The 11,844-nt window shown below is 37.8% G+C and overlaps 1 long non-coding RNA gene across 1 annotated transcript; it reads left to right on the top strand.

Moving 5' to 3' along the window:
- The first annotated feature begins 5,100 nt into the window (after positions 1–5,100).
- On the top strand, positions 5,101–8,041 carry LOC130997691 (uncharacterized). Its single transcript, XR_009093153.1, has 3 exons — positions 5,101–5,239; positions 7,096–7,162; positions 7,765–8,041. It is a non-coding gene; the product is annotated as an uncharacterized LOC130997691 (long non-coding RNA).
- Positions 8,042–11,844: the final 3,803 nt, after the last annotated feature.

Genomic DNA, 11,844 nt, shown 5'->3' with positions numbered 1-11,844 from the left:
TAAATGCTCCATCTTAGTTAATCTTTATCCGTGATTTTATGCTATTAATTACGGATAAAATAAGCATGTAACAACTTGCATGGTTTAAATTTGCGATTATGGAATGGTGAATCATGCAATATAAATGTGAAGATACTCCATAATTAATTATATTTATCTATGCATGTGCAAACATCAACTAAATCAAGCGAGATATATAATTGAATTAAAAAAAAAGGAAATAAGATTAAGCCCACGTTTGGTTGGGTGTTTTTAGAGGTTGGAAAGGGAATCAAGTAATTGAATTCATTACTTGTTGTTTGGTTTGGGTAATGAGATAATCATTACCCTTACTTAAGGGTAACCCAATCACCTAATTTGTTACCCCTCAAAATAAAGGGGAAACAAAAGAAAGGGATTCCCTTACTAATGATTCATTTCCATTGTTAAACCAAACACTCAATAAAAGTAATGGTTATTGTTATCATTCCACTCCTTTATTTGATTCCATTCCCTTTCCATTCCTCTACTTGAACCAAACGAGCACTAAGTGGCATTCAATGTAATGATCCAAATCCAAGTATGATGACGATCGACCGCCAAAAGAAGCATGAGTACATGTTAATTTGTTCTTCGCAAAAATATTAAAGAATGATTTTCTCATATTTAAAAATTTGGCATCTATAAGAATTTGAAATGGATCTACTTAACACGTATCAAAAGTGTAATTATAACTGAATATAGGTGTTTGCTTGATGTAACCGGTTTTCAATTGAACTAGTTCATTTTCAACCTCGCTATCCATATACGTTTGAAATATTTTTCAGAGTTTTAGATGTTGATGAAATTGAATTTTATTGACACAAAAAGAAAACAAAAACCTAAAAACTCAATGGAAGCACAATAATGCTAGCTAAAGCGTCGAGCCTCATCAAAACCTTACCAGCGAAAATCCAAGAGAAAAAATATCGTATAAGGGAAAAGAGTTCTCGTTTATTACAAGAGAAAAGCCAAAAAAAAGAACGGGGAAAGAGAGAGGTCTCGCCGCTGATAGAACAGACGGCAAGACGGAAGGTACCAACCCAATGGACTTCGATCAAGCCGAGGCCACGATCCAGCTCACCGGGATGCCTGAAAAATCCCCGGCTTGACACTCTGAACCCATGCTCAAGCCAAATGACCGGCATCTTCATTCCAGAAGCAAGCGTGAGCCACCAAAAACCATAAACAAAACCAAAAGCTCCGTCCCACGGTGAACGGCCACCATGCCTCGAATCAAGCCACGGTTCGCGCAAAAGAGGGTGTATAAATGTCATCGTGCACTAGCTGAATAATCTTCGAGATGACATGATGCCATAAGCCTTCCTTAGGCAAGCGGGAAGCAAGGAAATCTGCCACACGGTTGCCTTCGCGATAAATATGGAATATGAGGATGTTGAGAGGGGAGGTGCGATCCAAGATTTTATTCCACTGACTCTTAAAGTGCCAAGGCACCGTAAAGGCCCGAGAGGACATGAGATTGACCGCGTACATGGAATCCGACTCGATCCAGATATTGTCCCAATTCAAGGCGACCGATCTCTCGAGGGCAATGATGAGGGCGTAAAGTTCCGCTTCAGAGTTTTAGATGCTAAATATTAAGAAATAGCAAAACTGGTTTTTTTTATTCAAAAAAAAAAATATACTGTCAAGACTTTAATTTTGTCCTAATCGGTTTTGATTTCTTAAACCAATCATCTATGTATATGATCTTTTCTATTTTTTCGATCTACGGTGACTTGAAACCCAACCTACTAATTTGAAGAAGGGTTAAGTATCAAATTCACCCCTAATATTGACACCTTTTTTTGGAATTTCAATCCAGCCCGAAACCCGTGGGCTGGCCCGATTAACCCGTCAATCCGAGAGGGTTAGGGTTAAAAATTTTCAACTCGATAAAAATTACAACCCGACAAGCTCGTAACCGAATAGCCCGACACCCGATAGGGTCGACCCGACTAACCCGACGGGCTAACCCGAAACCCCGAATACTTAACATAAAATATTTAGATATAAAAATTAAAAAATGATAAAATATTATAAAGTCTCATCATTTCACTTCTCTTTGTTTTTAATACAATACTTAGCATAAAATATTTAGATATAAAAATTAAAAAATGATACTTATTTAACATATATATATATATATATATATATATATATTTAAAAAAAACACGCAGAGTGAGAGGTTAGGTAGACCTCCAACCAGCAAATAAATCAAATCAACTAGTATCTCATACATGACGTTGTCCAAAATATTGCATCTTTATATCTTTATTATGTAAGTCGATGTTGAAATTTCACTTGCCCGAAACCCGAATATTTAGTATTTGGGTTGAAAGTTTCTAACTCGAATTTTTTTTTCAACCTGATTAACCCGCACCCAAATAACCCGTAACCCGATAGGGCTAGCCCGAAATCCGGTGGATTGGCCCGATTGACATCCATACCTTTTTCACATCTGGCTCCCTAAACTAGACTTTGATTCAACTAAACCCCTAAAATCTTAAATTTGGTTCAATTACACCCTTTACCCTAACGATTGTTTAACTCCGTTAAGTATTTAATTTTTTTTTTATTTTATTTATGGTGGGACTCATGCCTTTCTTCTTCGTCAAACTCGCTGGAAATGCTGGAAATCATAAGTCTAATTTAGGGAATCAAACGTGAAAATGGTGCCAATATTAGGAGTAAATTTGATACTTAACCCACTAATATTAGTGGTGGAAAAACGTACTATTAACTTAATATTACTTTTATCGTCTCGTTTTATGTATATCTTTGTTAATGCATTTGTTGATTTCTCGAGAAAAGAAATGTACCGCAAATATGAGCAATTTGGATAGATTTCATTTCGACACTTGTGCACTTATTTAAATTATGCACTTATTTAAATTAAATGATCGTCAATTATACAAGCCTTTATCTTTTTTCAGTTAGGAATCGGAATTCCAATTAATTACACTAGGGGTGAATTATACAAACCTTTATCTTTTTTAGTTAGAGATCTGCAGTGGCTTACTCGATGGGTCTTACTCGAGTAAGCCACCCATCGAATAAGCCATTGTGGGAGGGTGGTCACTCGAGTCTTACTCCTTTAAACGAGTAAGACCCATTCTCTCTTAAATCATGCGCGTGTATTACACACGCAATTTTTTTTTTAAGAAAATTCGGAAATTCAAATGATTCGACCGTTGCCTATTTTTTGCTTTTTTTTTCCTTTTCCTTATTTTTTTCCTTTTCCTTCTTTATTTTATTTTATTTTATTTTTAGTTTTCTTCTATAAATATGTACTTCCTCCACCATTTATTCACCCACACAATTATCTCCATCACCTCTCTCTCACCATCTCAATTTTCTCTTCATCCTCTCTCTCAAACCAGTCAAAAGATAGATCCAAACAATCTCAACTACTACGACTCAAATTGGGTCCCCGATCTCTCCGGTGACTACCATCCCGATTTATCAGAATTCAACTTGGGGAAGGAGACCCCACATGGCGAGGAGGAGGCGCCGGTGGCCCACAAAATGCATCGAAGTCGAAAAAAGGCGAGCGGCGGAAGGCGGTCGCCTACAAGGAGAAGGCGTCGACGCCGACTGTGGAGGAAGGGAGGATCCCTCGTCATACCTACACCCAAGAGGAGACGGATCTCATCGTCAGAATTTGGGCGGAGGAGACGAACGACGTCATCTGGGGTGTCGACCAAAAGAGGGAGTCCTATTGACAACGCGTCCTTGACCGGGTGAACCCTTTCATCGGCATCAACCTCGGCCACCGACAAATAAAATCTCACTGGGCCTGGGTGAGTTCAGTGGTGAAGTTGTGGAAGGCAATTTGGGTGGAGACGACCTCCAAGTGGCCTTTCAGCCATTCCGACGACATGCTTCGGGAGAAGGCCCAAATTCTCTACCACGCAAGGAGTAAAAGCGGCTCCTTCAAGATGTGGAACGGGTGAAAGCTCCTCCGAACCAACCGGAGGTTCAAATCTATGTACCTCGATGGAGACGTGCATTCTTCCAAGAGGACAAAGACTACTGAGACGGGCGACTTCACCACCACCTCGGCGTCAGGCAAGGAAATCACGTCTTCCCGGCCGAATGGAAACAAAGCGGCGAAGGCAGCGGCGAGGGTGGCTAAGGGAAAGGAAAGGCGGCGTCGCAAAGATCGAACACTACAAAAAAACGGTTTTTAGTGGCAACAATACGAATGACGATCATATTTCTGTCACTACAAATAGCTTTTCAGTGACAAAAAAAATCGTTGTCACAAAATAATGTATCAGTGACAAAAAAATTTATTGTCGATAATTTTTGTCACTATATATCAGTGACGAATTGAGTGTTGTAACTATAAATATGCATGTAGTGACTGTAACACCCGGGCTTTTGATGACGTGTTTAATTGCTTAAGTTTGAGTAATTAGGGTATAGATCCCTTGTTTGATTTACTTTGTAAAGAGATGAAGAGTTATATGAAGTTTTGTTGTTATATTTTTAAGATGTTGAGATGTTCTTTTGATGATGTGAGGATGATGTGGGATTTTATATCCGTATTTGAGTTTGAGTATTTGAATAATTCTAGATAATTATTTGAATGAGAACGGTGAACTCGGAAGTGAAATCTGAGTCCGTTAAGACGTTTTTGAAATTTTTGACTTTTTGACGATGAATAGTAAAGTACGGCTATTTCGTCTTTTTGTCGACTTTCAGAATCTTACGTGCACGTCGTCGAGAAATATTCTTAGTTTTTCGATACGAGTCCAATAATGAAAGTTTTTATTTTTGGACGACGAGTGAATAGTAAACCGGGATTTCTCGATAAACGAACCGAGCTCGTTTATCAGAATTTCGAGAACGAGCTTGTATTTTCTATATTTATATAGAATTACGAGTGTAATGAAAGTGAGTAGAGGTTGAGAGGGCGAGTAACGAATAATATGGGTAGTTAGTCGTTAAAACGAGATGAAACGAGATATTTAACGACTAAGTGGGATAATATACTATCTAACCTACCCTACCCTAACCACTCCACCAACCACCCAAACTCACTCACTCACACATATTACACGTTTGTTTCAGCCAAACACTTTTAACACACACAACACCTAAAACACACACTAAACTCACGCATAACACCATTGTTGAGGAGTTGGAGCTTTTGACCTCCGATTTGAGCACCGAGACGAGCGTCGATCATCTTTTCGATCACGTATCTAAGTAGGTAAGATCTCTACCTACGTTTTGATGGTTTTCTTTTCGATTTTCGTCGACGTCGAAAAACGTCGATTCTCGACTTTATTTTGAAACGACGTTGGATCGTCGTGAAATTTCAGTATGTTGTTCTTGGGTAGATGTTGAGCATGTTTAATGAAGGGAGTAAGAACGGAACGAACCGTAGCTATGAAACCCATGAGGGCAGCCCCGTTTTTCACATATTAGCTTGTCTTTCGATTTTTGTTTGATCGTTTTGACTTGATATTTGTGCTTAGGGGTATGCTAGAATCGATATATATTAAATTCGTATTTTTCCAAGCACGAAAATTGTATAAATTTTTAGAGTATGATTATTTAAATTCGTGAAGTTTGAGACGTTGCATAATGAATATTATTGCGTATATGTGTTCTACGATATCACATGAGCATGCTAATTGATTTACAATTTATGGATGATAATTGTTGAACGAAATTAAAACTGGAATTCTGTCAAAATTTTACAGCAGTTTCAAGCTTATGTTTCGATGAGTTTTCATTGCTTGATGGCTCTGAAATTTTAGTATGTTTATCTATGATATGTGTATTTCGTTGCTGCAAAATTTCATGTCTTTTGGATGATGTTTGCTATTTTAAAGATATTTTGAAAAATCCTTGACAGAATCTGTCAACTATTGGTAGACTTCACAAAAACGTTTATATCTATTAATCCGTGAAGGATTTTGCATCACCGTTTTTTTTCAAACGAAACTAGACTTCAATACTTTTCTAAAAACATAAGATTTCGATTTTTATGACCTCTGAAACAGAGCAGTTTATTATTTCAAAAATGCCCTGTTCTGCTGTCATATTTGTCCAACAGTAAAAGTGTATGAGTTTCATTGTTTATTTGGCAGATCATATGAACGTTTTCTCTTGTGAAATTTTAACCAAATCTTCAAGGATACCTTTAGTTTTGGATGATTAAATTTGATGGAATTTTATTAAGGTTTGCCTTGGTTTCTAATGGCCTAAACAAAATTGGCAGAAACTGTCAATCTTTGACAGCCTGCACTAAAAGAGCAATATCTCCAAAAACCTTTAACCTTTTTGGTTAACTACCATTTTTAGAGTGAACTACACTTCATGAAGGTTTTGAGATCAATTGGTATGAGAGTTTATGATGATTGAGTTGGTTGTTATGAATTTTTAAAGATGACACAAAAACAGCAAAACTTTCTAGAAAACAACTTGATTATATTTGTTTTGATGGATGATACGATATGACTAAATGGTGTGAGTTGTGAGAGTTATGATTAACGCACATAAATGTTGGTATCTGACACTCGAACAATTGGTGTCGAGTATAAATGATAGTTTACTGATAAAGAGTTTTGATGATTTTGAATTGTTTGGTTTGCGTTGAAAAGATGTCAAGATGTTAAGTTTTGAGTCGAGAGACGAGTTCACGTAGTGAGATTCACGCGATTGAAATCTCGTGGCTGACATTATATATGAATAGGGTCATGCCGAAATTTTTAGTGAAATTAGATTTGAGCATAGTCAATTCTTGTTGACCCGTGACTCAAATACATGCCTAATGGAAAGTTTAACTTTCTAATTGGTTAATTAGACGAGATGAGAGCGAATAGATCTGCTAAGAAAGTGGACTTTTCGATGTGTTAAATATTTCTTTTAATTGAAGTGCTGCTTAATTATAACATAAGGATGTTATAATTAATGAGTAATGACGAGAGATAATAATTGTTATATTGATTAACAATCAAGAGAGATGAACATTAGAGATACTAATGTTTCATAAAAGAGATTAGATTATTAATCGAGGTTTCTTTTATAACTTCTCACCAATTCTTCATAACGATGAAGGTCCTTTTGGGAAGTAACGACTTGAGGGAGAGAGTGACGTTACTCATTGATACAGAGACACAACGAGGTGGGCATTACTTTTACTATACGTATATAGAGATCCCCTACGTATCGTAGGCCTCTTATACGAATGAATGCATGAGATGATCTAACTGTTAATTTCAGTTTCATATATATCAAATGAGTTTAAATGTTACATTCAAGCAAGTTATTTCGTTACAAAATATTTGAGTTAAAGTTATTTCAAGTATTGTCTTGCCATAAAATGTTTAAATTTTAGTATGATATCTATCTGCTTTGGCTTTGCCAATGATGCAATCGAATTCGGGTCCTGAGCAGTTGATAGCTATCCTGCCAGGGCTAGTGTACACCAGTGACCGTGAGTCATCTAGCGGGTTGGCCGGTCAAGTGACCGTGAGAGGTGGCCACCTCTCCGGCACACAGTTCCAGATATGATAGATTACAAAAGAACTTAGTCTGATCAGACGAACTTTAAGAATCACAAATGAACTTAGTAAGCTTGGGCCTTTTTAGCGAAAAACTCCCTTGCTGTACTGATTATGATGGCATGACAATTTACAGTTTTGAAGCATGTATTTTTATACCTAGGCATACGTGCCCACTGAGTGCTTTTGTACTCAGCCCTGCATATGTTTTCTAAATGTGCAGGTTGAGCTGATGTGATGATGGTGCTGCAATGAGCGGAGTCTCCAGGGTTGTTAATAAATAGTTAACCTGTCTAGAATATGTCTTCATACATATGTCTAGCTACTTTCCGCTGCAAGATGTTGTTGATGTTATAGTATGTTATGTCATACTTTGAGTCTTAAGAGAATGGTTTCATACGATGTATAACTTGATTAATGATATTAATTAAGTTTTATGCTGTCTTTCATAGACTGTTTTCAATTGAGTATTAATGAATAAAAATGACGAGTTTTATTAAGATGAGTAAGTTTTACGGCTATAAATGACGCCCCTTTTCTTCCCCTTCTTCTTTAACCCCATCCCTAGTCGTGGATCACTCGGCCTAACTATCCATAGTTAGGGCGGGCTGTGACAGAGTGGTATCAGAGCGAAGGTTAAGCTCTGAATTAGAAGTCTTGAGTTTAGTCTAGAATGAGTCACTAGACTAATAGTTATTAACAACCGTGAGCTCAGCGCACCATCACACCAGGCTCAACGAGGTATGTAAAATTTCAAAGTTTATTTGACGTTAAATTTTGAAGAGCATGATGTTGAGGTTATATGATGAGTTATGATGTTACACTTTAAAGGTGCATAGTTTGAGTTTGAGGATGACAACATGATTAATAATGAGTTATTATGTTGTAAGAGCATATGTTGATGTTACATGATGAATCATGAGAGCGTTTATATCATATGATGTTATATGATTGAGGATGCATAATTATGAGTTATGATGTGATGTATTTGAGATGTTTTGTGATGAGAATTGTTTGAGCAGTTGTGATAAGTCACGATGATTTAGATGAAGGAATCTAATGTCATTGTTAAGAGAGATTTTTTTTACTAAGTAGAAGGATGAAATGAGAACTTAGAGCTAAAGCTTGAGAGAATTAGCAATTGCTTTAAGTACTTGTTGGTTTGAGTTATGAGTTTGAGTTATGAGCTTGAGTATAATAGCATGATTAATGATGAGTTATTAGCATGCTGCAATGAGATATTGTACGATATGTTGAGATTGTTTTGTGACGCGAGTTTTGCTCACGCAACCTTAATGGTACTTGAGAGGTATCATGAGCCATAGTCTTTGGAGATGGCTTTGAGAGAGAATTGTTGAGTTGTCTTACTGAGTCACGATGATTTAGATTAAGGGATCTAATATCATTGTTTAGAGAGGATTACCTACTATGTAAAGATGGGACGAGATGAGAATTTAGATGTTTTGAGCTTGAGTTTTAAGATAACAGTACTACTTAGTAGGAGTTTTGCTAAGTTATGTTTTGTTTATTTCTGTTGCTGGAGCCAAGTAGAGTTAGTTCCTAGAGTCACCTTTAAGTTCTCCTTATAGGTTGGCCAGGACTGTTGGCACTGCACGAAAGTGGACTGTTGTGAGATCGAACTCAGGGAAAGATCGGATACGAGGACGAGGCGTACAGTATGTGGTACAGAGATACCCTAGCAGATTTTCAAACACATGTTCATAGACTATGAAAGGATGAAAGCCTTATGGTTGTTACTAGACTGGATGGCATCGTGCACCTAGTCCCCGTGCTACCAATCGAGTGGTAGGATTGAGCAAGGAAGAAAGCCACTCAATATGATGGGACATGTCGTCTTGAGCATTGGACCCACAGGAGATGGGATTTGTTACAGATACCCAGATTTTCTATGCGGATCTACTGACCGGATGCTTGTTTTCTATCCAGGGACTCTAGAAGAGTGTAGTAGATATCGAGTCGATCCTTGAGTATCAGTTACCAAAGATGATAAAATGATAAACGATAATGAGGAATGAGAAGTAGCCGAGGAGGGCTAGAGTTGATGAGGATGAGAAGAGAAGTCGATGTAGGCTAGAGCTAAGGATGATCTTGAGAGTATGCGCGGTACACCCTCGTTTTTGATTAGTTGCAATTACATTGCGATGTATATAACTTACTTAGGAGATACTGGTACTTGAGATTTTGACATGATGATAGATAAGCATGCGAATTTAGTACCCTACTGATGTTAAATAGATGGATGTTCCTAGTGTGCTAAAGTAGCAACTAGATGAGTTAACTGGTAGCAATTACCGTAGGAGGTCCAGACCGAGACATAGTACTATTAATGGTGTCGGATTTAGAAGGGACATTACGATAGATACTATGGTTTTTGTAGGGTTTAAATAACCCCTTTATGTAAGCCCTCTAAAAAGAGGCATTCTACTGATGGATATATTAGGTTGACTCAGAGTGGTCTTTTTGTTAGCATTTCGTGAGTGCTTATTGCCTTACAGATGAATGTTAAGGTGACCGTGAGGGTTTCCTTAAAGTTGAGTTAGTAAATTGAACTTGAGTTTTGAGGATGCTTAGAGCGTTGGTCGAGTTGAGTTTTCCTTTTGTGATTTCAAAAATGCCTCAAAGATGTCATCAAGAGTGTGATGTGAAGGATAGGCGGGATAATACTCCGCCACCACCACCGCAACATGAGAGGAGAGTAAAAAAATATTGAACTTTCGAAACAAGAGTCTAGAACATAGGACCCTGAGTTTAAGCTTTTAGCTTGCTGGTGTGAACTTAAGTTTTGTTATGTATAGTATGTTGAGGGTTTAGAAGACACAGAATTTCCAAGTTCGGGATAGTATATCCCGTGTGACTGGGGAGTGATTATGTTGGACCTGGCCAGTCCGCATGATCCAAATCTCAGTAGACGTGTTTTGGGTTTATAAACCCACGTGTTTCAACTTTCGGTTGAAAAGCCAGATGGGTTCTTACTCTAGGTCATTTTTGTTCGACCTGGTAGTTACTTCATTCTACCCTCTGGTCATTCATTTGAGTCTCTTGAACAAATTGTTTTGATGTCGTTCTATGGTTGAACCCTTACAACTTTTGAGTTATCCTAGTAGATTTTTTTTTTTTTGTATAAGACTAGTGAGAGGCACGTCAGAGGACTTTAACACCTGAGCAACTGGCAAACTACACTTGAGAACAATTGAAGACTACTCTTGAGAAGTATGTACCGAGGAGTACAGTAAGCAGCGAGAGGTTGATTATCGGAGTTTGATGCAAGGAAAGAAATCGATTGTAGAGTATAACTGAGAATTCTGTGAGCTATCATGATTTGCTCATCAGAAGATGGATACTGATGAAGAGATGTCTGAGTTTTATGTGCCGGTTTAAGGCAGGACTTTAAGGTAGTATGGGCAAGTTATTGGATGCACCAGTTAGAATCTTGTTTAATACAGGAGCCTCGCATTCTTTAATTGTTTGAAGCATGTTACCTTCAAACTCGAACCAAAACGAGCTAGTCTCGAGTTGAGAGTAATCACTCCTGTAGGAAGAGCTACTACAGTTTCTCACATGATTTCTAACTTAGAGCTTGAGTTAGGATCACTAAAGATGAAAGCAAGAACCTTGCACTTAATGCCTATGTGGAACGTAGACATTATTCTAAGGATGGACTAGTTAGCAGAGAACTTTGCCCCGATTGATTGTAAGAAGAGACAGATAACTTTCCAACCACCTGGGAAGGAACAGGCATGTTTTCACGGCATTGATAGAAAGAAGAGAGTTCCAATCGTTTCGGCACTTCAGGCGTCGAAATTGGTAAAGAAGAAAGGAGCACAAGCTTACCTAGTTTACTTGAATGATGAAGGAGAATAAAAAAAAAAAAAAAACTTTGAGGATGTAGCAGTGGTAAGGGAACATAGAGATGTATTTCCCGAGGTCTTACCAGGATTGCCACCAACAAGATAGTTGGAGTTCACTATCGACATAGAACCTGGATCAGCACCAGTGTCGAAGGCACCCTATAGAATGGCGCCTAAGGAGCTACAAGAGCTGAAGATTCAGCTACAAGAATTGCTCGAGTTAGGTTTTATTAGACGTAGTGTATCCCCGTGGGGAGCACCAGTCTTTTTGTCAAAAAGAAGGATGACACGTTGAGAATGTGCATAGATTATCGAGAGCTGAATAAATTGACACTCAAGAACAAATATCCTTTGCCGAGGATAGATGACTTGTTTGATCAATTACGAGGAGCGAGTTTTTCTTGAAAGTTGACTTGAGATCATAATACCACTAG

Source organism: Salvia miltiorrhiza, chromosome 8 (assembly GCF_028751815.1).
Source record: "Salvia miltiorrhiza cultivar Shanhuang (shh) chromosome 8, IMPLAD_Smil_shh, whole genome shotgun sequence".
Classification (NCBI taxonomy): Eukaryota; Viridiplantae; Streptophyta; class Magnoliopsida; order Lamiales; family Lamiaceae; genus Salvia; species Salvia miltiorrhiza.
This window is presented reverse-complemented; position numbering and strand designations above follow the sequence as displayed.